We start from the raw sequence: 26,605 nt of genomic DNA, 5'->3' as shown, positions 1-26,605 counted from the left end.
TTAATATGTAAGGATCGTGATTCCAGCAGGAGCCTTGAAGAATTTCATCCCATTAATATTGGGTTGGGGAAAAAGAAATGTCGTATATTGTCAATATATGGTAACACTTAAACATATCTTGTGTTGTACTTATCGCATCGGGTCATACTATACGGCTATTTAAAAACGACAATCTGTGCCACAAGTGTCGTTTTGACAGTGTTGTGATTGTCCTTTTCAGTCTCAAGTTATAGCGCGTCAAAGATGGAGTCCAGCAAGCAAGAAATTCGCCATATTTTACGTTTTTACTACCTGTGAGGTAAAACAGCAACGAAGGCGGCCGAAAAAAATCGTGTAGTTTATGGACCCGATACTGTAACGATTCGCACAGTACAGCGTTGGTTTGATCGATTTCGTTCTGGTGTAGTGGCTGTCGAAGATACACCCCGTACTAGTAGGCCAATCGTCGTGGAAACCGATAAAATCGTTGAAATCATCCAAGTAGACCGGCATGTGAGCACTCGCTCGATTGGCCAGGAACTGGGTATAGACCATCAAACCGTTTGGAACCATTTGCAGAAGATTGGATTCCAAAAAAGCCACACGAGTTGACGAAAAAAAATCTTTTAGACCGAATCAACGCCTGCTGAAACGGAACGAACTCGACCCGTTTTTGAAGAATATGGTGACTGGTGATGAAAAGTGGATCACGTACGATAACCTAAAGCGAAAAAAGTCGTGGTCGAAGCACGGTGAGCCTGCCAAAACCATCGCCAAGCCCGGATTGACGGCCAGCAAAGCTTTGCTGTGTGTTTGGTGGGATTGGAAGGGAATCATCCACTATGAGCTGCTCAACTATGGACAGACCCTCAACTCGGTTCTCTACTGTGAGCAGCTTGACCGTTTGAAGCAGGCGATTGACTAGAAGCGGCCAGAAATGATCAATATGGATGATGTTGTTTTCCACCAGAACAACGCTCGGCCTCACACATCTTTGATGACCCGCCAGAAGCTACGGGAGCTCGGATGGGATGTCCTATTGCACCCACCGTATAGTCCGGACCTGACTCCAAGTGATTATCATCTCTTCCGGTCCATGCAAAACGCTCTTGGTGATACTAAGTTGGCCTCAAAAGAGGCTTGCGAAAACTGGCTGTCTAAGTTTTTTGCAAATAAGGAGGGGGAGTTTTATAAGGGGGGGATAATGAAGTTGCCTTCTAAATGGCAACAAGTTTGCGAACAAAACGGCGCATATTTGACTTAAATTGGATAATTTTAAGTATGTTCAATGAAGCGTCAAATTTCGATCAGAAATACGACATTTCTTTTTCCCCAACCCTATATATGTTTGAAATCGACTTTCGCATAAGTTTCATCGTTGATCAAGACAAATTCTTCGAGTTTCTTCAACATTTGGTGGTACAGTCCGGATTCTACCCATTGTTTGTAGTATCAGGCTTCAGTCGAGTTGCTCAATAACACTTGGAGTCTTACCGGAGATGAATTCGCTGCACAGTATAGCGGTCGGCATTCAGTTTTTAGGACAAATCATGGTCCAAGATATTTGGTCAAGAGTTCCATGCCGACGCTTCGTTTGCTCTTTACGGGCACACATGAGAATTTGTACTTTTTATTCAATCGCACCACACTGCCCATGGTTGCATAGGGGACGTAATCACCAACAACATTAGTGTTAGGAAAACTCATTTTTGTTGTTTTTTGGCCTACCAGCATAACCATTCAAATTCCCGATGAAATAATCTGTCCAGTTTAAGGATATTATCGGCAAAAGAGGGCCTAGGTGATTTTGCGGATTATAACATATTTTTTTCCATTTGGAAAACGCTTGCGTCTATTCATGCGGACAATCAATCGTTTCAATGAACATTTGTCCGCATAGCTAGACGTAATCACCAGGTTGCTCTGTTGGTAGCGTTAGTGATTACAATTCCGATAATAGTCAAAATGTCTCTGTCGGTAGTTTTAGTTGTTATCGGATAAAATTAAAAAGGTTTGGAAGAAATTTAGTGAAATGTCTGAAAAAGGTGCTCTTTATTTGTTGCGAGTCTATGATAGTACTTTCTTCCTGAAGAATACTCTGGGATATGATAAGAACAGCAGGTTCGTGTTTTTTCAATTAATTGAATTTGTAAAGTCAATCTGCAATGTTGATAATTTTAGCCACATGATTTACCGATATCACGATCAATCGCATACAGATGGTGGAGTGACTTACTCCAACGGTATGAGTAAATGCTGAGTACGTAAAATAATTCAATGTTGAGTCCGAGGAGTTATAATGCTAAGAACCAATATTATTTCAATTTTACTACTGATCTGATTGTTTCATTATCTACTTGAAGATTCAAATGCAGAAATTTAGGTATTTATAACATTAAAAAACACAATTGCTTGTCTTTGTTCATCGTGTACAGAAAATAGTAATTATATGAGCAGCGTTTCAATGGTTTCTTATATTCATCTATTAGGAAACACTAAGTAATAAGACACTATCGTTACAGACATGTTTGGACTCTACAAAGAATGTGATTCAAATGTAGATTTAGCTTATAGCACATAATACTGACAATCTTTGATTTTCGAACGATGTATGAAAGCTGTATGGAACTACGTCTGTTATGCGGACAAACAGTGATTTTGCGGAAACGTTTTTTCAAAATTGCTCAAATGTTTTCGAACAAAAAGTGTTTGTATGCATGTTGAGCAAACGTATTACATTGTGTAGAATGCGAAACAGCGAAAAAGTCGATTTTGTTCATTTTGTCGTTTACGTCTCCTATACAAACATGGGCAGACAGTGCTTTTAGGATGACCCAGCTTCCGAGTTGAAGCTGATGGATTTTGGATGTGATTGTAAAAATTATTATTTTAGAGTAACTCCACGCCAAATCAACCGAAAAACAGCAAATTTAGACGCGATATTATTCAAACTTGGTGTATATGATGCTCAAAATCACAATTTTCATTATCATATGACTAATTTAAATTACGACTGATTTTTTAAAAGGGTGTATTCAAAATCATTAACCTTTCTTTCATAAAATCGTTTCTCAAGGTCCAGATGTCTGAAAAAACCCGATGTTTGACAAAGTTATTGAAAAATTAGAGAACTATTTATGAAAAATAACATTTTAAATTACTGTTTAAAATTGTACTCAAAAATTGAATTTAAAATTAAAAACTTTTCTATTTCAAAACACCTCCCCTTCGATATTTTGATTGTATTTTTATAGAAAACACCCTCCAAATTTAACAATGTTGATATGAAAATAATGTTAGTGAAATTCCTGTACGATGTTGGAACCTTAGTCGTAATGTCCAGCAGCAGCATGCATTTTGTAATATTTCACGAACATGATTATATAAATAAAACATTTTCAAAACTTAATATTTGGAAATAGGGTTAGGATAAAAGTTTCTGATTTCACAAATTTTTATGTAGATCGAGAGGCGTTTCTTTAAAACGGCTTCTACTGTAACTGCGGCTTATATTGTTCAAAGATATTGAAACTCAACATGCAGTAAATATTGTAACGTACGCCTATGTCAACTATGCGGTCATGTCTCGGGTAGCTTCAACTTTTTTTTTATCACAGAAGACCTCAATACCTGCCACTAGATGGCACCGTTTTACGAGCTAATATGGATGGGCTATAAAAATTCGAAAGGCCGGAGCCTGAGTTTGTTTTTGAACCGTCAATTATCGTCAGCTTATGGATACAGATTTTTAATCGCTCGTTAAAGTTACGAACTCGTTCTTATGGACCAAGTGAATACAATGTTGACATAAATTATAAATTTAACGCAATACTATCATTGCATCGGTACAAACGTCTATTCGACTGCAGAGTTCAGGTGAACGTTTTACCAAGACATTAATCCATTAGAATATGTGTTATAATATGTTGAGAAATCAAAGGTGCCGTCAGAACTGAAAGTGGAAACATAAAATAACAGTCGCAATCTCGGATAAAATTAGAACAATTTGAATTGAGTGTTTGATTGTAGAGTCTAAATTATTTGTAGTTCATTCGTCTTTAGCCTTGAGAAAGCCCAATTTAGAAAGATTATTCTAAACTCATGGCCTTGTAATAAGCTATTTCAGATGCCCTCGCTGCCGCCGTCTGGTTGTTAGCTGAATTACCGAAATCGCGATGAATACGAATTCCGTGAAGATTTTCTTGCTTACTTTGGAATTCATCCAAAGCCTCCAGCAGTACAGTACGAACAATGCATTGAGCCTAGTTGCTGGACTATTTCTGGCATGCCTGCTTCAAATCAACTGATAACATTATCATTTTTTTCTGTACACAACTTGATTGCTACGATTGACGATGCATAGGTGGATTCACTATCAGGTGGCAGGGTAACACCAATCCGTGTTTCAATGCTTACGTTGTAGAAGCATCAGGCCCGTTTCTGACGATGAGTTACATTATCGTCAATATTTTTCGCTTCATCCTCATAGCAGTTCGCTTTTATAATATTGAAAATGGCTTTCTAGCAAATTATTTAACAATTGAAATTGATTCGTGTATTCTATGCACTCCCAACTATACCATCCAAAGTTGAGCACTTAGTACTTCGTGTGCTTGTTCTGTACTTTGAGAGTCTATTTACACAGTGTGGTTTGCTCGCCTAACAGTCAGAAAAAAACATCCAATGCATGTAATTTTTCAACCCGTTCGCATTTATTTCTGAGCCATTCTTAGCTGACTGGGCAGGCTGGAATGCTAACTTGCGCTGCGCACACGCGATATAAGGAAAAAGGGAAACGTTTGCATCATGAGTCCCGCCCTTGCCCAACAAATGCACCGAACGAGAGTATAAAAGATGTCATTTGCAAATTCTATTCCAGTATTGCTCTAGTCCGCGAGCAAGAAACAGCTTTTCCATCAAAAAGTTAGTTATTGAAATATGTTTCTATCTGAGATCATATCCGAACTGATAAACAGGCAAATTGAATAGACCAATTTCGTAGTTTTACGTTAACAATGCGGTCGTGTCTTGAACATCACCCTACTTGTCATTTTGCAATTTAAGGAGCAGAAAAAATACCAGAAAAGGTGCATATTCGGCATTGATTTTTTTGAGTTTCATAAAGGTACTAACGCAACCGTTGTTACCGAAAACAATTGTGGCGTTTATCTAAGAGTTCTAAACGTTCAAGAATGCCAAAATTGATTTCCTACGTTCACATCCAATATGGCAACTATATACCGTTCTGAATCATATTTCGGACACTTTGTTCTAATATCTTGAAATGCTTAATGCACTGAGGATATAACTATAAAATTATTATCACAATTGCTTCTTTAGAGTAATTCCTTGGTTTCACTATCACTTTATTTGAGAATTATAATTGAATTATTACATAGTAGGAAAAAATCTAACAGGACTACTCATTATCGTTTGTGTTTGACATTTGCTTAGCGTGAGCACGTAGACTTTACCCCTTCATATATATTTAATAAATTGTCATCATCGTTATCAGGTTACTGTGATTGCTTGGTAAGAGTTTGTAATTTTAGTTCGGATAAAATTAAAATTAAAATTATTAATTTTAGTTCGGATTAAAAATTAAGTGTCCGAAATTTGAATTCAATCTGTTCGAACTTTGATTTTTTTATAACTAGTGTACGAAGTCTTTCGGTCATAACTTAGCTGCAAACACATTCCCAGCTGTATTTGACAATGTTGAAGATAAGTCAGAAACTCAACTATCGGATTCTACAGCAAATTCAAATTGTAACTTTTTTGCAGTTGAGTTATCAACTAAAGAAAAAGTTGATGAAGAGAAATCGATCAAGTCACTTACACCTCTTTCCTTCTAAGCCCCTCATATGTCAATATGCAATATGGGTTTTGCAATCGAGAAACTGTCAAATACACTTTACCAACGTTGGTCGATCATCCAAATATATTTGAAGCAGGTTGGGAAGGTTAGTCTGGGTGCACCCGTGGCCGAGTGGTTAGCGTCATAACTAACATGCCGGGTGTTCGGGTTCGATTCCCGTTCTGGTCGGGGGAATTTTTCGTCAAAGAAATTTCCTCCGACTTGCACTGTGATCACGCGTATTCTAGAGCTTGCCACTCAGAATGCATTCAAGGCGTGTTATTTGGCATAGAAATCTTAACTAAGTACTAATAAAAATGACGCAAGTAATACTACGTTGAGACGGCGAAGTTCCTCTAGGAACGTTAGTGCCATTGAAGAAGAAGAAGAAGAAGGTTGGGAAAGTAAGCAGAGTAGATTTTGCAAATAAACGACAGAATATTACAGAAGAGTGACAATGGCACTGCTACAATGCTACAGATAATATGAGTTTTGAACATTACATTAAACGTTCATATTCCTTAGAATCCGAACAATTTGCGGTTATTTTCGTAGTATGATGTACTATCTCTTCATTTATTAATATTTTCCGAGTTAACCCAAGCGCACCTCAACGAACATTACACAAACACAGTTTCAATTTGAAACACAGAGTCATTACCTTGTGAAAAGCGGAAAAAGCAATGTTTATCGCCAGAAAGGACATCGTGATAAGTTTCAAAGCTAGGCCTGTTGTATTAAGTTAAAACAAATGCATTAAGGAAAGGCATTTGACCTCCATTTACGTGACTTAGGTGGAGAGGAAACTCGCCCCTTGGCACTGTTCCTCCGGAACGCAATGTAGTTGTGAATCGTAATATGGCTTGTCACGTTTAAATTTCTCAAACGTTTGTCATTCTCACGGTGACTTCTGTTTGCACTGTGAAGGTTCACGTCGTTTATCCTTACCTGTATCAATAGGGTAATATCTCTGCACAGTAATTCTTTTCATGCACGTTTCGTCTGTGCACAGGGAGAGGGGACGAGAAGCGATGATTACAGCGTTTGGGTGGAGAATCGAGCTACTGGTTGTCACACACATGGTGCCAATATTGTTATGCTCGAGTAGACCCTTAGTAAATGTAATTTGTTGTGTCAATATGCTTCTAGTCGATCATCCACGTAGAAAATGATGTTAATATCGTACGGTTCCAGAACGTGAATGGAACTCCGAAAAAACACAATTCATACTCCTGATAAATTTAATCTGGGGACATGACGAGAAGCGAAAAATGAAAAAAAAGATATTGCTAAATGTAAATATAACAAGTGTGGGATACATTACCTGACGGCAATGTCCCGCATGCAATACTTAATGACAATGCATATAAGACAGAAAATAATTTAATTCTTCCGACTGCAATTTAATCCCACCAATTTTTCAAATTTTAACCAAGTTCAAGTATTTTGCAACCAGTTGTTACTGGTAACCGAAGCCAATGAAATGAAACATCCTTTCAATCGTTTAGCGATATTTACATTCTGAGGCCTTCGACCGTATACGACAACACCTTTTATTAGCTATCTGTACTTAAACGGCATTCAACTGGAATAGCTTTTTTTCACTGATCAACACCCCATACAGCAGTCATTGATCCGATGCGTTTGACCACGAGGAAAATTACGAGTATACCGATCCGGCGTGTTTTTGTATTCTTACTTCATTTCGCCGTGAAGCAGAACGACAATGTTATTCGACCCAAAATCAACCGGCGCGTACCTGCTTGGAATATCATTTTACAGAACAATTATTTGTTATTCGTACTTGAAAAAATGGAACTTTAAACAAATGCGCTGAGTGGTTTCGTCTGCGAAATAACCTCATCTATTCGAATAATTATTGTTTACTGAAAATATTTTTAATGTTTTAAATTCTATTCATTCATGTTATAAATAATTCTAAAATTTACAGCACAAATATACATATAAATAGTGAAGAATATACATCTGACTCCATAAAACTATCACTGGGTGAGTGTTGGTTTCTTTCATAAGAGGAGTTGAAAAACTCTGTTCAACGTTTTCCAACGAATGATGCTCTGATTGGACATTAACTAATTATTAACTATTTGGCTTTATTGGCATTACATATTACGTACCCCACAAAGAGGCATCTGCCTTTTTTTTTAGTTCCGTTGGAGTCAAGCATCCTACCATATCAGTGTACATAGTACTTAAAGGGTGTACCGTTCAAAATCCGAACACTCTCAAATTGCTTTTGATCCGATCCGTAAAATTAATGAAAATTTTGCGTAGATATAGTTTGATGTACACCCAGTTTTTTTTACGCGGTTTTTTTGCGCGGTTTTTTTACGAGTTTTTTTTACGCGGTATCCGCGTAAAAAAAAACCGGTACAATATCACATCTCTCCCTCAGCTCACATTTCTTTTTTATGTTCCATCAGAGCATACTACGGTTATTAGTGCTTGTAACGGAGCTTAGCGCTTATGAAGGAAATTAGTGCCGCACCTTATCACGATTCTTAAGGCTGATTTAGACGATGCCAGTCAGCGCTCTAGTTGAAGTATCCAGTGAACAGAGAACAGACAATCTGTTCAAGTTTCTTGTACCAGTATCGAACAAGTAATTGGCATCTAACCTGAACAGAGTGTCTGTTCTCTATTCACTGGATACTTCAACTAGAGTGCTGACTGGCATCGTCAAAATCAGCCTTTACGTGGATTTTAGGTGTTGGGTAACGGGGAACTCACCGGGCTCACCGTGAATGTTTTTCCGTATCCACTTAGATCTGGACGGTCCAACAGTGGTACTGTCCGTGCATCGGCAGTAGAGTGTACAAATTACAAGGGAATCTTCTAGCAACAGCAGATGACCTCATTCGTGAGAAAACCCGAACTTTAGCTACCAATAGCCATCGAAATAGCAGGAAAATACTACGGGCTTTCGGAAGCGAGCAACACTCACTTTGTACTTCCGTTCAACGTAATGATAGTCCCATTTGATATCTATCATCAAGTGGTATGATTTTTTTTCGCGGATTTTCCAATTAACGCGGTTTTTTTACGAGGTACGTATCCCCCGCGTAAAAAAAACCTGGGTGTATATTGTTTTCATTCTGTGAGTTGATTTCAGGTGCGCAAAAGTTTTCGAATGGCGACGAGAGAACAGTACGTCCGCGAGAAATTTTTGCACGAGAACGAGAATAACAGTATAAAGATCTGTCGCATCGTGCAAATGGGAAAAAAGTTGCGAATCGCAGATTCCACGGTGCCTGGTGTCAAAAAACTCGGTTCGAAGAACGTCTGACTGTAAGCGAAGATCCGAAAAAAGCAGTCAAATCAATGATAACGATTACAAACGCGTGGTTAGGACCTTCATACGGAAACCGAACACCTAAGTTCGAGATGTGGCTAAAAAGGGAGCAAGACTTTCGTGCAGAATACCAAAACTAGAGCTGAACTACGTACGTTTAAGGTTCAGGAGTCCCCGAACCGTAACGATAAACAGAAAACGGTCGCAAAAAGCCGTACCCAGAAGTTAATGAAACCACACTGCTCCGTAATGGATAACGGGACATATGTGAAGACGGATTTCAACCAGATTCCAGGAAACCTGTATGTGACTGCCAAAGATAAGTTGGATGTTCCCGAGAACCTCTGGACACAGAAGATGTGCGGAGTTTGGCAAGCGATTTGTACTTGCAAAAAGCAGAGTACAGCTCTCGTTATCGCAAGCACCAGGTGTATTTGGAAGAGTGTCTCCAAAAGCGGCTTCTCCTTCTCTTGAAGGTTCACGACGATCCGACCATCTTCTGGTCGGATTTGGCATCATGCCACTACACGGGGGCGTGCCAAAATTGTATAAGACGAATGATGTCGATTTCGTGCCGAAAGATCTAAACCCCCAAGCACTCCGGATATGCCCAATAGAAAAATACAGGGCAATTATGAAGGCACACTTACCTAGCGTGGTAAAGAATGTAGAAGAATGTAAAGGAAGCATGGTTTAATATACAAAAAAAATCTGAGGTCGACTCTGAGGTCGTGAAGAATGAAATTAGGGACTGTCCACATACCACGTGGACAGAAAAAGTACGCTTTTAAACTCCCTCCTCCCCCTCTGTGGACAAGCGTGGACATTGACTATACCCCTCCCCTGTTGTCCACGTGGACATTCTTCCATATATTGTAATTGCATAAAAGGAAATAATTGCATTGTGCCTATATTCGATTTTAAATTACTCTTATTTTATATTTGGTGTTTTTTAATGATAAAAAAAAATTCAAGAGAAAAACATGTTCTTTTTTAGTGAACAAATGAATAGAAATAAAAAAAAAGATTTTTTTCGTCTCCGCAAATCACATATTCAAAAAATGAAGTAGGCAACAGTTCGAAAGCTTCTTAACTGTACTTCATCCAGCTACAGTATCTCAAATTAACTGTTGTTGTCAGCCTTTCCCGTCATCGTTTGGAGAATTTACAGAGGACGCGTTGCATTTCATAAAAACTCCATTCCATGAAAATATGTGTTATCAACGAATTCCCAGCGACCATTCTGCATTTACTTCCATTTACTTTACTTCATGAGGCAAAATTACACTAGACAATTCTCGTCCGAGGCAGTGCATCTTTCTTTCGATGCAACGCAAACTGATATACTTCCTGATTATAATCTTGAATCAAATAACCTTTTTTGAAAAAAAATAATGCAAATGAGCTTTATTAGTAGTAACGGTTGTTTTTTATTCTTTAATTCCTTCATTAACATTTCCCGAAAAGTTATTTGTATCGCGCTTCAGTTTGTTCCAAATTATATTTATGTAGTATTTCTTATACCACTTCCTACCAATATATTTGAGAGTTTGAAAATATGTGAAATCGTTGGCTTCAGGAAACGCTCTGTTAATTGTATAAAATGGTGAGTTAAAATTACTAAAACCAAAAATTCCTTCTTTTTTATCCCATTTGTTCGAATGCGTATGTAAATCTATTTAATGTTTTGTGTAATAATCCCATTATGATAACTGCCCAAACTACTACTACTTCAAAACGCTTTTCGAGAACATTCCAGAGAATCAACGTCAAATACATATCTGCTTTTCGAATGATTTTGACGTAGCGATTGTTTCCAAAGCAAAAATAAAAACTGAAATTAGAAACATTTCTACGGTGACTTCAAAGTACAACAGTAAAACTGTACAATCAAACGAATATTTTTACAATTAAGCATGAAATAACATCTGAAGAAACTTGTTTGACAATAAAATCATTCGCCTGCAGATAATCTCCGAGAAACGAGTGTCTATCGAAAAGAGTTTTTCTGAAGACTTCTGCAATTGTTTAGTGCAATTGAATGTTGTTTTATTTGAAGCTAATCGAGGTACTATTTAGAAAAAATGTGTCGAAAGTATTTAAATGAAGAAACAACCAATGGATTTAGGCATACTTCTTTACTAAACTTTGACTGCAAGATACTAGTTCATATATTGAAGCGAAAATTATAACAAAGAAAACAATGTTTTGAATGTTTTACTCCATAAAGCGTATTGATAGGGGATTCCCCTTAGCTGTGGTGCAGAATATGTAATCTAATCAGAATATGTAATCTAATCAAAGCCCCTCTGGAAAAAAACCCGAATATCGTAATAACATGTGCTTATTAACGGAAATTTCATTTGTAACATCACAATCTTTCGATTGGTAGGACAAAATGATCCTTAAAAAACTGATCCCGGAGCTGAGCATACCTAACGCAGCTGTATCAATTTGTCATTAACGTCAAATAACGTCGCAAAATGGATGCTAAAATTCGAGAAATATTTGGGAACGAGAGTACAACCCATTAGAAAAGGTGGACTGAATCTGCTTCTTTTAGTGCAGAGTTCTGCATATGAACTCTGTTTTTGAGCTGGTATTATAAAATTTGGATCGCACTCGTTTCGCTAAGTCCTTCTCAAATTATTTGGAAAATCCTATAATATTCCGGTCATTTCATCATATTATTAACATCCCACATATACTCTGCAGATACAAATGTATCAGCAATTCGCTATGTCAAATTTACTCTCACGTAGACCTGGATTTAGAACACAGAGTTCAGTTTATACTCAAATATGACGTAGCTAAGAAGTTGAAAACAAAGATCCTCCACTGCCAATGGAAGCTTGATCGCTCAATGAAGATTTTTAGCTAAAGGCTGGTTCATCTCTAAAACCACGTGGTATGTGGACAGCCCCTTAAGGCCAAGGATCGCGCATTCAGATGTAAAAGCGAAATAAATTAGATAAATGATACCAAAACTAATCCTTTTGAAAATTTTAGACAGTAAAATAAAAACTATTAAACAACTTTTGGCATTTTCTTTTTATTCATACTTCGAGCCCAAGCCCATATGCTCGCACCTTCCTCTTTACCCCGTCCATAAGGTTCTGTACAACGTCAGGTTGTAGTTTTTTTTTGAACAGAAATCCATTTTCTCTTGAAGTCCGCCTCCGATTTGACAACTTTTGGGTTCTTCCGGAGGGCCTGCTTCATAATCGCCAATATTTCTCTATTGGGCGAAGCTCCGGCGCGTTGGGCGGGTTCATTTCCTTTGGCACGAAGGTGACCCCGTTGGCTTCGTACCACTCCAACACGTCCTTTGAATAGTGGCACGAAGCGAGATCCGGCCAGAAGATGGTCGGGCCCTCGTGCTGCTTCAATAGTGGTAGTAAGCGCTTCTGTAGGCACTCCTTAAGGTAAACCTGCCCGTTTACCGTGCCGGTCATCACGAAGGGGGCGCTCCGCTTTCCGCAAGAGCAGATCGCTTGCCACACGATGTACTTTTTGGCAAACTTGGATGGTTTCTGCTTGCGAATCTCCTCCGGAACGCTGAATTTGTCCTCTGCGGAGAAGAACAACAGGCCCGGCAGCTGACGAAAGTCCGCTTCGACGTAGGTTTCGTCGTCCATTACCAGGCAATGCGGCTTTGTCAGCATTTCGGTGTACAGCTTCCGGGCTCGCGTCTTCCCCACCATGTTTTGCCTTTCGTCGCGGTTAGGAGCCTTCTGAACTTTGTATGTACGCAGGCCCTCCCGCTGCTTGGTCCGCTGGACGAATGAACTTGACAAATTCAGCTTATTGGCGACATCCCGGACCGAACTTCTCGGATCACGTCTAAATTGCTTAACTACGCGCTTGTGATTTTTTTCACTGACAGAGCGTCCATTTTTGCCGTTCTTCACCTTCCGGTTGATGGTTGAGTTCTCGAAGTATCGTTTTAGTACTCTGCTGACCGTGGATTGGACGATTCCCAGCATCTAACCGATGTCCCGATGTGACAACTCCGGATTCACGAAATGAGTGCACAGGATTAATTCACGACGCTCTTTTTCGTTCGACGACATTTTTCCAAATTTACGAAAAATTGACAGTGAAGCATGGCCAACGTGATCTATACACTCTTATCTGATTATAAGCGAAAGCTGAAGATATAATTCCTAAAAATTAAATTTCTACAGCGTTTTTTCCGTGATGCAATTTGATGTGGCACACCCTTTAATCGGATAAAAACTCGAATTTTGAGAATGAATTTTGTTTGTGCGAATTTTAAACGGTGCACCCTTTAGTACTTAGTGTATAATAAACCGATCATGTACCATAGCTCGTCCAAGTGAAATATCCTGAATTTCTAGGAATTAATATGATTAGTTATGCCTTGGTAACGATCGCTATTGACTGTAAAGTTTTCTGTATTGCTGTTTAGAGAGGAAATTCTAGAAATACTTGTTTTTGCAATTTTCAGATACATATTTTTCCCATTCTTGATATTCTATGAAATCTCCTAAATAAATCAGGCTAGGCCTACTCCAGCGCGACACCTCGAAAACAAAAAAACCAACATTTTGAAATTTCCGCCTGAATGGAGCTTTCCGAGATGAAGTAGATTTTTTTCTGAAAAGTCTACTGAAATGCTTTTCATTTGCATTTTTCATTGGAATAGTACATCGATTGAGTGATTCAAAAGCCACAAATTTTCAAAAATGATCCTATTGGTAAAGCAAAATCATAGCAATTTCCTTTAATGACACCAAATGGTAACCATGTTCAAATGCTGAAATTTGCGAAAGAAAGTATGTCACTACATTTCGTCGCTAGTACACTGCGTGATCAAAACCCTATCAAGAACTTATGAAGAGTTATCATACGAATAGTAGATGCAGCTTATAAGCAGTATGAGAGATTTAAAGAGCTTAAACGAGCAGTATCCTCTGCTTAGAACGAGATACACACTATAACATGACGAAACTTGGTCGAAACCACCCCGAATGGGTTATTCAAATTGACTGAGAACTAAAGATGACCTAGGAATTAGAAACTTGTAATTCATGTGAAATTGACGTTTATTTTTAAAAAGGAGTGAGAGTTTTTCCATCTGGATTTATAGTTATAAAACACTGGTTTTTGTTTCTTGAATGTTTCGCGTATGAACACAACAATAAAGTTCGAATGGCCAGTCTTATAAATTTATATAGTTATTATATCTTACACTATATTCCTACACTTCAATTCAACCGATTATATATCTCTGGAAACTCTGAAAAATGGAGTGGTTCTATAGTTATGAAACGGAGCGTATCAAGACGTTGAAAGTGTGTATTGTTTCTAGACCGGGTTCAAATGTCGTGCAAAAATGAATTTTGGGTCTTGCTGAGATGGCACCAATGCTTCCTTGTGAAGAAGTTTTTAAATCTATTTTTGTTAAGTACCCAACCTTGAGTTTATTCTTCGTATTTTATCGAGGAAATAATCTACGCATCCGGAATTGGAAACACCTTTTCCCTCACAGTAGCCTTCTAGCGTTCCTCCAACGCCATGCATCTAGACGTGACTATTAATCATTTCCTCAATCAATCACTGAACTCTCGTGCATCCTTTATCGTGCTTCGAATATGTCGCCACCCGGTAATATTAAGCGCAAAGATGGGAGATTGAAAATCGGTGTATTCGAAAACGAACATCTTACTTGCGACACAGTAATGCGTACATATACGTTGGAAATTATGGCGCTATCTCAAATCGCTTGTAAATACTGTAGATTAAAGTGGAACGATACCCAACTAGAGATGAAGAATGAATATCTTTCATTTTTAAACACCTCCACTTTTCAGTGTATTTCTTAATATCATTTCTTGTATTAGATATAACCATCCCATGATTATGTTGAAGATGTAAAACAGACTCGTTTATTTCATTACTTATCACCCGAGTACTTCCGGATGCGCCAATGTACTTACTCTTCGGTAGCTAGAGCTGCTACAGGCTCCCTTCTAAACGTTTTCTCCAACGAGTATAATGTCCCGGTAAATATTTTCGTTCTTGATTAAGTTTCTTCGATTAGAAAATTGTGTTTGGGTTTTTGCAATCTGGATATCAGGAATGTTAAGTTTTTATGAACCATACGTGAGGCAAGTGAGGCATAACGGGTGCTAAATAAAAAATGAAATTTTTTTCAATACCTTTCAGTAACTCAAATAAAGAGCGTAAAATTTTCTTTCTCCAAGAAAATTGCTCTTTGGGCTCCCTAGAAACAGTAGGCGTGTTTGGTTTTGCTAGTTTGAATTTAGTCGAAGCAAAGATGGCGTCGAAACAGCACGTGCTCCGCGAAAGCATTGTACGGTTCTACGAAACGCATTTTCAGCAAGGAAAAAAGTTCACGGTGGCACATTTTAAGGAAGAAAATGTACCTGTCAGTACGGTATATCGTATCCTGGGTTCCCTGAACGCAGAGCGGAAGGTCGGAAGTGGTTGTCCGGTGACGATAATGACGAAGCAGAGGAAGACATCGTTGAAGAAGCTGTTTGACCACAAGGACGCAACCAGCCTGCGTGACGCCGGTCGGAAATATGGCTGCTCCCACGTATTTATCCATCGGACCCTCAAGATGGAAGGAATCGTCTGCAGGAAGAAGACGAGGTCGCCTGAGTACACGGAGGAGCAGATTGAGACGGTTAAATCACAGTGTCGGTGGATGACCAAAAAATACCACGGGACGTCTTTCGTTCTGGACGACGAAAGCTATCTTCCGCTGTCCAAAACGCATATTCCAGGAAATGATAATTACTACTCCAGCGACAAGTCATCCACACCGCCTGAAGTGAAATACAAGTTCAAGCACATGTTTGAAAAAAAGGTTATGTTGTACATCGCCATATCCGACCGGGGCATTTCAAAGCCTTGGTTTAAGCCGAGCGGTCTGGCAATCAACCAACAAATCTATCGAGAAGAGTGCCTCGATAAAATCCTGCTGCCGTTCCTGAGCATCACGCAGATGGGAAGTACGTCTTATGGCCGGACAAGGCGTCTTCCCATTACGCCAAGAAGACGCTGGCGTATCTTGAGGAGAAAAAGATACCGTTCGTGCCGGAAGATCGTAACCCAAAAAACTTGCCCCAGTGCCGCCCAATAGAGGATTTCTTTGGCTCACTCAGTGCCCTAGTGTATAAAAAGAATTAGAGGGCCAAGGACACGAAGCAACTGACTACAAGAATCCGGAATTGTATCCGGAAAATGGACGTAAGTGCCGTACAACGTTCTTGTGAGCGCATCGCGACAAAGTTGCGTCGAACAGCAGACCATGGTCCTTACTCAAACATTCACTGAAATTTTTTTGAAGAAAATACATTATGTTATTAATAAAAAATACTGAAATCCATGAAAAAAAATAATTTTATATGTGATTGAAAAAATTCTCATTTTTATGTAACACCCTTTACTGAAGTTATTCGGGAGTTTGCTATTACTGATTTTGAACATCAAAATTTTTTTCCGTTCGAATTTCAATATTTTCGAAATAAACTCTTATTTACACTGAGTGGGGGTGAGAATTCGCGTTTTTTATTTTTTTTTTCACCAGAGTGGCCATTTCCATTTTATGGTGGTCCGAAAAATCAACTTATCCCTCTTTTTTCCAAAAATGACCTTTTTCAATAATTCATAACTTTTGAACTATTGGACCGATTTAGATGATCGATATATCAAATGGAAGCCAATGAGCTAGTTTTGTTTGAAAAACATTACATTTGAAAGAAAACAAGATTTTTTATTTCGTAATTGTTTTCCATAGCTTATATGGTTTCGGAACTAAGGTCACCCTATTTTTTATATTTTTTCTTCGAAGCTGAGATTTTTTTGCTGAGGTGTTTTTTTTCATTTTCGAGTAATTTTGCAAAGTTCAAATGCTTCAGTTTTCGTTCAATATTCCTGCGCGACTGGACAACATCTATGCGACTAGAATAAAATTTTTATGCATATGTGGTATTTCATGTGGCTTCGAATTGGTAGATCGATCATCTGAATCGGCCCGGTAGTTTAAAAGTTCTTCTTCTTCTTAAATGGCCCTAAAGTTCCTAGAGGAACTTCGCCGTATGATGTCTTTCGAAAAGAGACTAGCTAATTGGCTTTAATTTGATATGTCGATCATCTGAATCGGTGCAGTAGTTCAAAAGTTATGAGTTTTTATAAAAGCATTTTTTTGGAAAAAATGAGAAAAAAATATTTTTCGGACCACCCTAAAATGGAAACGGCCACCTATTTAATTTGATATGCAGATCATCCGAATTGGTACAGAAGTTCAAAAGTTATGAATTTAAAAAAAAAGTTGTTTTTGGAAAAAATTAGAAAATTTTGATTTTTTGGCAACCCTAAAATGGAAATGATCACCCAAATGATAAAAAATACGTGTCTAATGTTTTGCGATAAAGAACAAAACTACCATTTTCACGAAAATCCAAGAACCACTTTATCGGTTTGACATGGAATGGCTGTATATAAACATTTCCATCGCACTTCTAGGTGGATTGACACTAGTTTCGTAACACAAATAATCATTTAAGACACTTACATGTTGTTGAATTATCTTGAAATTATTTCTAAACACAATTCTTAATAGAAAATAATATTAACTATTTGGGTGAGATTGGGTCAACTTTCATTTAATCGTAGTTCAGTGAAAAATTAATATTATTCAACAATTCCTTGAACACTTACGAGTGTTCATCATTAGAGAACATTTCTACGTAATTAGAATTGTGTTTTACTCTAATTTACGATAGTTATTCAACAAAAAATTCGAAAACTACAATTTTTGGTAATGGCTTGTCATTCTTGTTCAAACAAAAGTTTTCTTGAACATATCAAACAAAACTTTTATCCTTCTTTCAGAATCAGCCAAACCACATCAAAAAGTGGCGGAAGCAATCTCTAAAACGGCCATTCCAGCTCTTGGCTTGCCATCAGAATTATTTTTTCTAGTTCAGGGAGCAGATGAGAGAAGAAGAGAAGCCGTTTAGTTTTTGTATTTATACCCCACCGAGCAGGCATCAAATAGTATTTTTTTCTTTTCAAAAATCAGAGTAGAACGAAAATCATAATCGTTTTCGTCGCAGCGTAGAGAGGAGTAGGTCCGGGATCAACACATGACTAACACAAATTTGGCTAATTTATGGATTTTAAAACTGTTACGGGCTGAGTTATTATACTGACTGTATTCAGGGAAGACGTTGTTTGTTCTCGTTTTTTAATGTACATTTTGACGATAACGTTGCTACTCGATCAAAGAAGGGGCACCTATACCGCCACAAGACACTAGTGTTGTTAAACGGGGATGTTTGATCGTGACAAACTAGATGAAGGTTTCCATCAGAATTGAACTCACATTGTAAGAGGAATGCTGGATTTTTTTTCCTTTCTAAACATTTTTTTCCTTTCTAACCCTCCAAAAAGTTGAAATGTCTGCAATTCTTCCTATTTTTAGTTTACGCTGAAGAAAAAGTTATAATAATTTTAAAATTATTTGATTTATTGTTTTAGACAAGCATTGTGTACAAATATAAGTTTCCATCAAGCCAGTGTACAAATATAAGTTTCCATCAAGTTTGAGTCGATCAAACTGTTATCTCAACACTCTTTACATTTGGAAAGAGAGAATTACCTGAAATTGTATGCTTTGAGTTACACAGTTACTCACTAGAAGAACGATTTATTTTGGACGATCACATTTCGAATTCTAGCTGTAACAAATTTAGATAACTTTGAGCCGGATTGTGATATAAAAATATCGCGCAAAGCTCTAGCATGCATGATTATGTTGAAGGGCAGCAAAAGCTAGTTTTCTAGTAGATTTGGCAAAAAAATAAGGCGATTTAAAAATTTCTAGTTTTTGTTGTTTATGTAATATAGTTTGTATTATAATATTTTTTAATATCTTTTGTGTCTCTTCGGAATGAGGTTGAAGCTATTAATCATGAGGATAAAGAGTTGCGGTTAATTCAACACGTTCGTCGCCCAAAGCGAATTTCTGAATTCCTTGCGGAGCCCAACATGCGAATAAATTATCAAATGAAGATCAAACTTAGTTTTTAGACAGCTTTTACATTATCTAGCAATAATTTATTCAGTTTGAAGACGAATTGACTACAGTAACACATGCCAAAGTCATATTGTATGGGTTTCGCAAAAAGCAGAAGTACAAACCATCCGCATGTAGCTGATATGAACCGATGGAAAATGGACGAAGTCAATACGTATAAGTCGGAGAAGGGCGGTAAAGTCGGACCACTTGAATGATGGTTGTTTTTTTTCTTGAATCTCACGAAAAATATATAGCTATCTGACCACGAATCGATAGTCTAAGTCTTTGTTAATAATAAAAATTGTTTCTGAGTCAGAATTTTCGCTAAATTTAATTGTACGACATCTTTCAAAAAATAAGAGAGAGTCACTTGAAGGGACAGATAGACACTTAGGGTGGGAAAGATGGACACTAAGTGGAAAGTTATATTTTGAAATTAATGTTGTTGTTCTCAACAGGTTTTCGAGCTAAATCTAAAAGCCTTGTAATTTTTCTCATTCATTTTTCATATTTTAATTAGCTTTCGTCATCCGGAATGACAGATTCGGATTACGTTTTAAAAATCGTTAAACTAAGCCTTTCCAATGGTTCATTGAACGAATGCTTCAGTCCTTTTTTTTCATCAGATCGAAAGCCAATTTACTGTATTCCGTCATGAACTTACTATTGAATCTCCTTTCTAGGTCGGAGAGATGTCGATACTTACAACGATTCTGTCATTTCCATTTGAATTTTTTGTTCCTGCTGCTGACTGAAAACTGTCTAATGAAATCAAGCTCCGTCCCTTGATAGCTGTAGATCGATCGAGCACTAACTAACATTCGCTCTTCTTATATGTTATATTTATAGTATCTCTACTTAAAAAATAATTAGAATTGAATTTACGAAGCAATTGTAAAAACTCAGTGAACAGTAACAGGATTAGCAATATTTGCATAATTTGAATAGAATGGAAAAAATCAGGTAAATGAATATTAGTTTCTGGAAACGAGGATCATGGAACAGAGTTGAAGATGAATGAATCAAAGATGCAAGATGGCAGATGTTATTGTACATCCTCACTGATTTCGATATTCGGTATTCGTTCATTTCTCCCCTCTCATTACAGCCCATTTACAAATGACTATAATCCATATTTTATCTGGTTAGTGCTATTGTATGAGGAGGATCAAACATCAAAAGGTAAAAGCGAAGCTATGGTTATGAATCGAGCGTTTGACGTAAATTCATGATATGCGAATACCACGAAGAAATTCCACAGCCTCATAGAGGAAGACTGACGTAAATCGTTCGCTATTATAAACCACAATCCTTCTTGATCAAGAACAGTTGTTCACCATTATCCGATTAAAAATGTGTCTCTTCGATATTACCACAGTGGCGATTAAAAATCATTATAAACAACGGTTCGAAGTATTTTCCATTAATATGCGTGATTTACTAATTGATATCAGAGAACTCGTATTCCATCTAACTAATCGAATTGCAAGAACTATTCAACCAGATAAACAAGTTATTGTACATTCTCAGGTTTAGTGTCATCGGTAATTATACATTCTCAGATTTAGTGCCATCGTAAGTTTGTACTCAATAAAGCACTTAACCGCGAATGGTGAAGCCAGCTGTCCATGTAGTGTGCAATATCAATAATAGAAACAAGTACTCGATAGATTGGCTCCCGTTCAGTACCGAGAAGTCGCTCGTAATATCCAAACGACTTTTGAATAACTGCTCCGCGAGAAATTACGCGTTATCGTCGTAAAAAGATAAACAACACATCGCAATTAGTACCCGGTTCCACTAATAAATCAGAAAATGTGAGACTAATTCTACATCTCTTGTGTTTTGATGCCTTTATGGTGCAGTAAAAAACGAACGATCGATGTTGATTAATGTGCTTTTCAGTGGAAACTGTTTGCAATGAATGCAAGGAATCGCCACATGTCGCGAGGTGTAAGAAACATGCAACAGGCAAGCAACACCGCAATTAGTTCCACTAATAAATCGGAAAATGTGAGACTAAGTGCTACATCTCCTGTATTTTAATGCGTGAATCAGTAAAAGTGGAGAATCAATGTGAATTTCTGAGCTTCCCAGTTGGAATTAGTTCTTTCTAACCAATAAGTGGCAGAATTCTGAATGTTCACGAATAAATAAGGCCAACAAAGTGGCAAGTGGTGATGCTACACTCGTGGCGATTCAAGTATTTTGTAGAAAAGAAAAAGAGTTAATTGCAATCGACGAACAGTGGGTTACAATTTTTTTTTAATTCTCAATGCCAAAATAACAAGGATATGATGTACGATGGGTTGCCTACGTTGGTGGTTCAGAGGCTAACGTGACATTCTCGCATCCCTGCTCAACCTATAATCAACTCCCAGCCCAGTTGGATATTTTTGAGAAAACAAAAACCTGTTCATGTTTACTAAACTTTGCAGAGCGGAGTTCTTATTTTTTCCCAAGACGCCGAATGTGCTATCTCAAGTCCATCAACAGTAGCATACAGTTTGTCTTCGTTATGAGCCTCACGGACTAGAATTCTTCTAAAATAAATGTTGCTAATGCAGGTTTGAACAAAATGAGTTATGTCCAAGATATTTTTAACATCATCAATCGTTCGAAACCTGAGGCTCTCAATGGGGTTTAGGGAAGCATGCTGGTTTAGTTCATGAACGATCGATTTCAGAAAAAATCAAAATACAAAAAGGCAAGATATTTAAAGCATGGCCCTGTAATAGAATGGAATATATGTTAATGTCGTGTGTCAAGCACAAATAGTATACCTATCACTAATTCGAACATGAACGAATTATGAACTGAGATGATTTTAATCTTTATTATTGTTTTCAAAAATTCAATTGAATCATAAATTCGGCAGAAGTAGAGTCTATATAAGGTTTTGCTGACATTCGACATTTTCCAAACAATCATTCGTGTAATTTCCCTCGTTTCCAAGCCACATGTACAGATAGCCTGCAAACTAAATATTTCTTGGCGATCTTCGGCAGTTACAAAAACATCTGCCCAGAAAAACTGACGTGGGTTTTGTCGTCAGCATAGTCCTATACAACATCCGGGAACGTTTTATTATGTTCATCGTCGCGATGTGGATACACGAACATCTTACAAATCGACATTCAGGCTAGTTTCAGCTCTATGCACGATTGTAGACGACGTTCCCAGCTCGTTCGCGATATCCGGACGGAGATATAGAGGTGCCACGTGAAAACGCTAGTTCCCTTTTTTGCCGTTGATGCGGCCTCCGGGCATTCGGTTTCTCCCGATGTAGGCATCCTGGCGTTTCGTGTCATGTGTCAAAATTAAATTTGTGTAGTTTTCATTGCCATTTCATTATGGAATGACTTACAAACGAACAACGCTTACAAATAATTGAATTTTATTATAAAAATCAAAAATGTGTTTGTGTGTGTGTTTTTTTGTTTCATCTAAAAAATTGTCTATAACGATGAGGTTCATTTTTGGTTAAACGGATACGTTATGAACAAAATTGTCGTATTCAGCAATTCAAAAGCCTAAAATGCATCCTAGCGTTTCTCTTTGTGGTGACCGATTGTTACTTCCAAAGGACCAAGATAGTCGATGCCCACCAAACTGAATGGACGGAGTTGAGTTGTGACTCGTTTAACCAAACGCAGGGCCATTCTCAGAGTCCTCGGACACAACAACACAATGAACATTTTCGAGTTTTCGAGTTCATTGTGTTGTTAGTGACAAGGATATCTTTATCCTCGGCCTCCGATCGTAAATTCCACTATGACGCGTCCTCTGATTCCTCGGAGCAATAGTTGTGCTTTCACGGAAATGGTTTAACACATCATACACGGTCGATTTAGCCACTTTCAGCGATTTCGCGACCACCCACACCCACCCACTCTTTGCTTCATATTGATATATAGGCACCGTTTCTTATCTCCTGTGACGATGGCAGGTGAGTTGCTGAGAAACAATTTGAAGGCGACTTTCTTTGTTTTCTTTCGTTGAGCTCGTGATGTATCCAGGCTCTCAATGTTTCGGTAGATCCCATTGAATGAAGGTGATTAAGAATCATGTTATGTTCGCAGTTTATTTTTTCCGCCAATTCACGGCTGGTTTGGCGACCGTTCTCCTCCGAAAGTGATTTGAGATCATCGAATTCAGAAGGCCTTCCGCTGTGGGGCGTGTCATCGACGTCAAAGCCGCCATTTTTGAACATTGTAAACCATTTCCATGATGTAGACTCGCCTATGTCACGTTCCCCTTACACGTCATAAATATCCCATGCTGCCTCGCTTTTTGACCTCGATGAAAAGCAAGAAGGTGTCGAAAATGTTGATTTTTCTAAGCCTCAATACTAATAAAAATTAGATAACTAAAGTATACAATTAAAATAGTTTTGTAGAGCAGAAAGAGTTTCATCGAATGAATACTTAACCTTTGCCAAACAACAAACAAATCGTTGTAAAATAAAAGAAATATAAAACGCTATGAATTTATTCCCCAACCCAATATATCAAACCTTAAGTGTGCGAGTCCATGACGGTTCGGTACAGTCGAGCCCCTGGAACAGCTCTCATCAACTGTAGACGAGATCCACTGACGTTTGATCGGTGCCACATTTACCCGGTACATCATCAAACTGCAATGAACACTTCCTCGAATGACCGGTCGCAAATAGACTACACAGCTATATGCGTGTTCGCTAGCATCGTTAAAGGTGTGAATTTGTTTCGAAAAGTTTTGGACAGAAGCAGAAGATTCGTACACCGCTTCCACAGTACCCAGGAAATAAAGCCTTTTCCTGATCCCAATCGCAACTAGAACGCCCAGAATGTTAGATGGTCATTTAACCGTGTATTGAGAACGACGATAATAACCCGAGCGAGTCGAAAAAGTTCATCACGCAGCTCGCCATCAGTATTTTCGTCGGTCATTACCAATCGTAGAGGTTTTGCGAAAGCTTTCCGAATCCTTGTCGAGAACGCGAATACCGGAATACCCGCAAGATCTGCTCTTTTTAGCGGTCTCCTTGCAATGCGAAACATTTATTTCACTCCTGACAAAGTTCAAGTTCAAAGTTCGTAGACAACAATGTCCTACAAACACGGAGACTGATGAATCATCATGGTGTTATTTTATTCAAAAAAAAATAGTTATGAAGAGTGAGTAGTTGCTTAAATTGCAATGAATTGTTCCGCAACAAATTGTGGTGTTTTATTTCTGGAATGCTTCTTGCAAGCAGCGCATGTCTTCGGAAAAAAATATTTCTAGTCCTACGATCTAACAGGAAGAAACTCACTACAACCTATTGAGAATCATCCAGAACGTTCGCCATCCTCAGCTTCTTAACGGGTTCCTTGGAAACATTGATTATTTTCCTTAAAACAACATTTTCATTTCAAATACGATGCTCTACTTGACTCCGCCATTTAAATGATTAGAATGTGATTCCATTTTTATCACCAGTAAAAAATAGTTGCGTAATCAAATTCAACGAATAGATCTCTTCACGAAACGGCTCATCATCGGTGCCATTTATTTTACCATTCACCACAACTAAATTGTCGTTAAGTTCCGATCACCTGAATTTTTTTTTTGCAAATCATTGAACTTGTTTTCTCTTGAGATATCTGAAGGGTCTTGTCGTCGCTCGTGTGGAACAATATGTTGATTAAAATGAACACGATTGAATATCCAACTCATGGCCCAACAATTGCTACACCACTAGGCTGCCCGCCACCACAATTGGCGGCCCAGCTGACCCAGAGCTTCCAGCGATAAAAAGAGCAATGCAATTATGCAATACCGTTTATAATTATGAACCGTGATTGATACATCATCGAGGTGTGTCCCGTTCATTCGATGTCCATTTAAGGGGCGTGCAGCAATAATAAAAACAGTGAAATTGGATTCTTGCGAAAGGTGATTTGCCATTAGGACAAACTCAAATTAGGATTCGAGCTGGTTTCTATGGGTATTCATGGTTTTTATTTGCATCTAAAAGCAACACAATTTAGATGTGGCTTTTTTGCAAATAAATATGAAAAAATAAATCTGAGTCCAAACTTTGTAAAAAAAAAAGTGAAAGCAGACAGAAGATCAAACTCGTTCTCAGATACAGAGGTGATATATATTTTTGAAAAGAAAACCTTTTTGTATGTTTTACATCCAACCAAAGTTTATGAGAACCCAAATTTACTTTGGATGTAATTATCACTAACACGGTCAGTGCTCCAGCCAATATAAATCCATTCAAACCGAAATGATTGGAAATTGCACGATTTCTATTCAGTGAACACCAGCGTTGTGTGATAATGACGCAACATCTCGAATTAGTGTTTAACAACCGTTCAACTTATCATAGAGTAAATTTGCCAATTTTAACCAAGCTCGACCGGATGAACACATATTAATCATCTGAAATGTTGTTCATAGCTGGAATTACTCTACACCATTTTAAACGCCGATGGCATTCGCAAACAAGGAGCATGGTCATATCGGAAGCAACTCTGATTAACATAATTTTCCTTACCCGGTAGCCAGAACTGGTCTTTAGATTGGCTTCGCGGTAGTTCGTAAACCGTTAAGTCCATTAAGTCTAATAACAGGGACTGCATGCAAATCAGCTGATCGCAGACTGTTTTCGCGCATATGGTGAGCATAACTGTTGCTTCTATCAATAACGAACGTCATGTAGGAATTGGTGGCATTCCAATAAAATCAATCTATCGCAGGTATCAATGGCAGATAAATAGTGAAACCATCGAGTGACACTATTTTGACGAAACGGTGGACAAACACATGTAACAATTTACGATATTTAATAGCGGCGCCGAGCACATTCAGCGCAAACTGAATCATGGTTTTATATGCAACATTTTACGTCGGCACATTATATGATGCTAAACGAGTTCCTCTCGTACGCGCTCGTTGAAATGAAACGTAATATCATACATATGAATCATTGGTCAGCATCGCATTGCACATAACCATACGAACTGCTCGCATAGTTTATTATGGATGCATATTGGTCAATGGGAATGCTATGCGTAATTTATCTGGCTCGTTAAATATGGCTGGTAATGCACTGGCAATGACTACCTGAGGTACATACAGCACGAATACAATCTGTTATAAGTGATTTGAATGTCATTAGATGTTTGGTGACTGCTCATTGGGCAGACATTTTTGTTTTATATTGTATGCCTCTCGCTCAGCTGTATCAAAGTTTGAACACGAAAAAAACGGACTCACGAAAAACGCTTCGATGTTTTTATTGAATAAAAAAGCATTTCAGAACTTCATTGAAGCACAGTAGGCATTCGTTATTGGTATTCAAAAGTATTCAAAATGTATTCAAAAGTTTCCAAATATATAAATA

At 37.9% G+C, this 26,605-nt stretch overlaps 1 protein-coding gene across 3 annotated transcripts in view; it reads left to right on the top strand.

The window, feature by feature from the left end:
* The window catches only part of LOC129776122 (neprilysin-2), a 49,435-nt gene that overhangs the window by 3,690 nt on the left and 19,140 nt on the right, over window positions 1–26,605 (top strand). Inside the window, exon 1 of one of the 3 annotated variants that reach the window (XM_055781547.1) lies at window positions 20,936–21,044. The exons of the other annotated variants lie outside the window; for them this stretch is intronic. The gene's annotated coding sequence lies outside the window, so the exon portion shown is untranslated. Of the gene's footprint in view, window positions 1–20,935; window positions 21,045–26,605 lie in introns of those variants that run through there. 3 annotated transcript variants of the gene reach the window in all.

Source organism: Toxorhynchites rutilus, chromosome 3 (assembly GCF_029784135.1).
Source record: "Toxorhynchites rutilus septentrionalis strain SRP chromosome 3, ASM2978413v1, whole genome shotgun sequence".
Lineage (NCBI taxonomy): Eukaryota > Metazoa > Arthropoda > Insecta > Diptera > Culicidae > Toxorhynchites > Toxorhynchites rutilus.
Note: the sequence above shows the minus strand (reverse complement) of the source record. Positions and strands in the feature narration are given on the sequence as shown.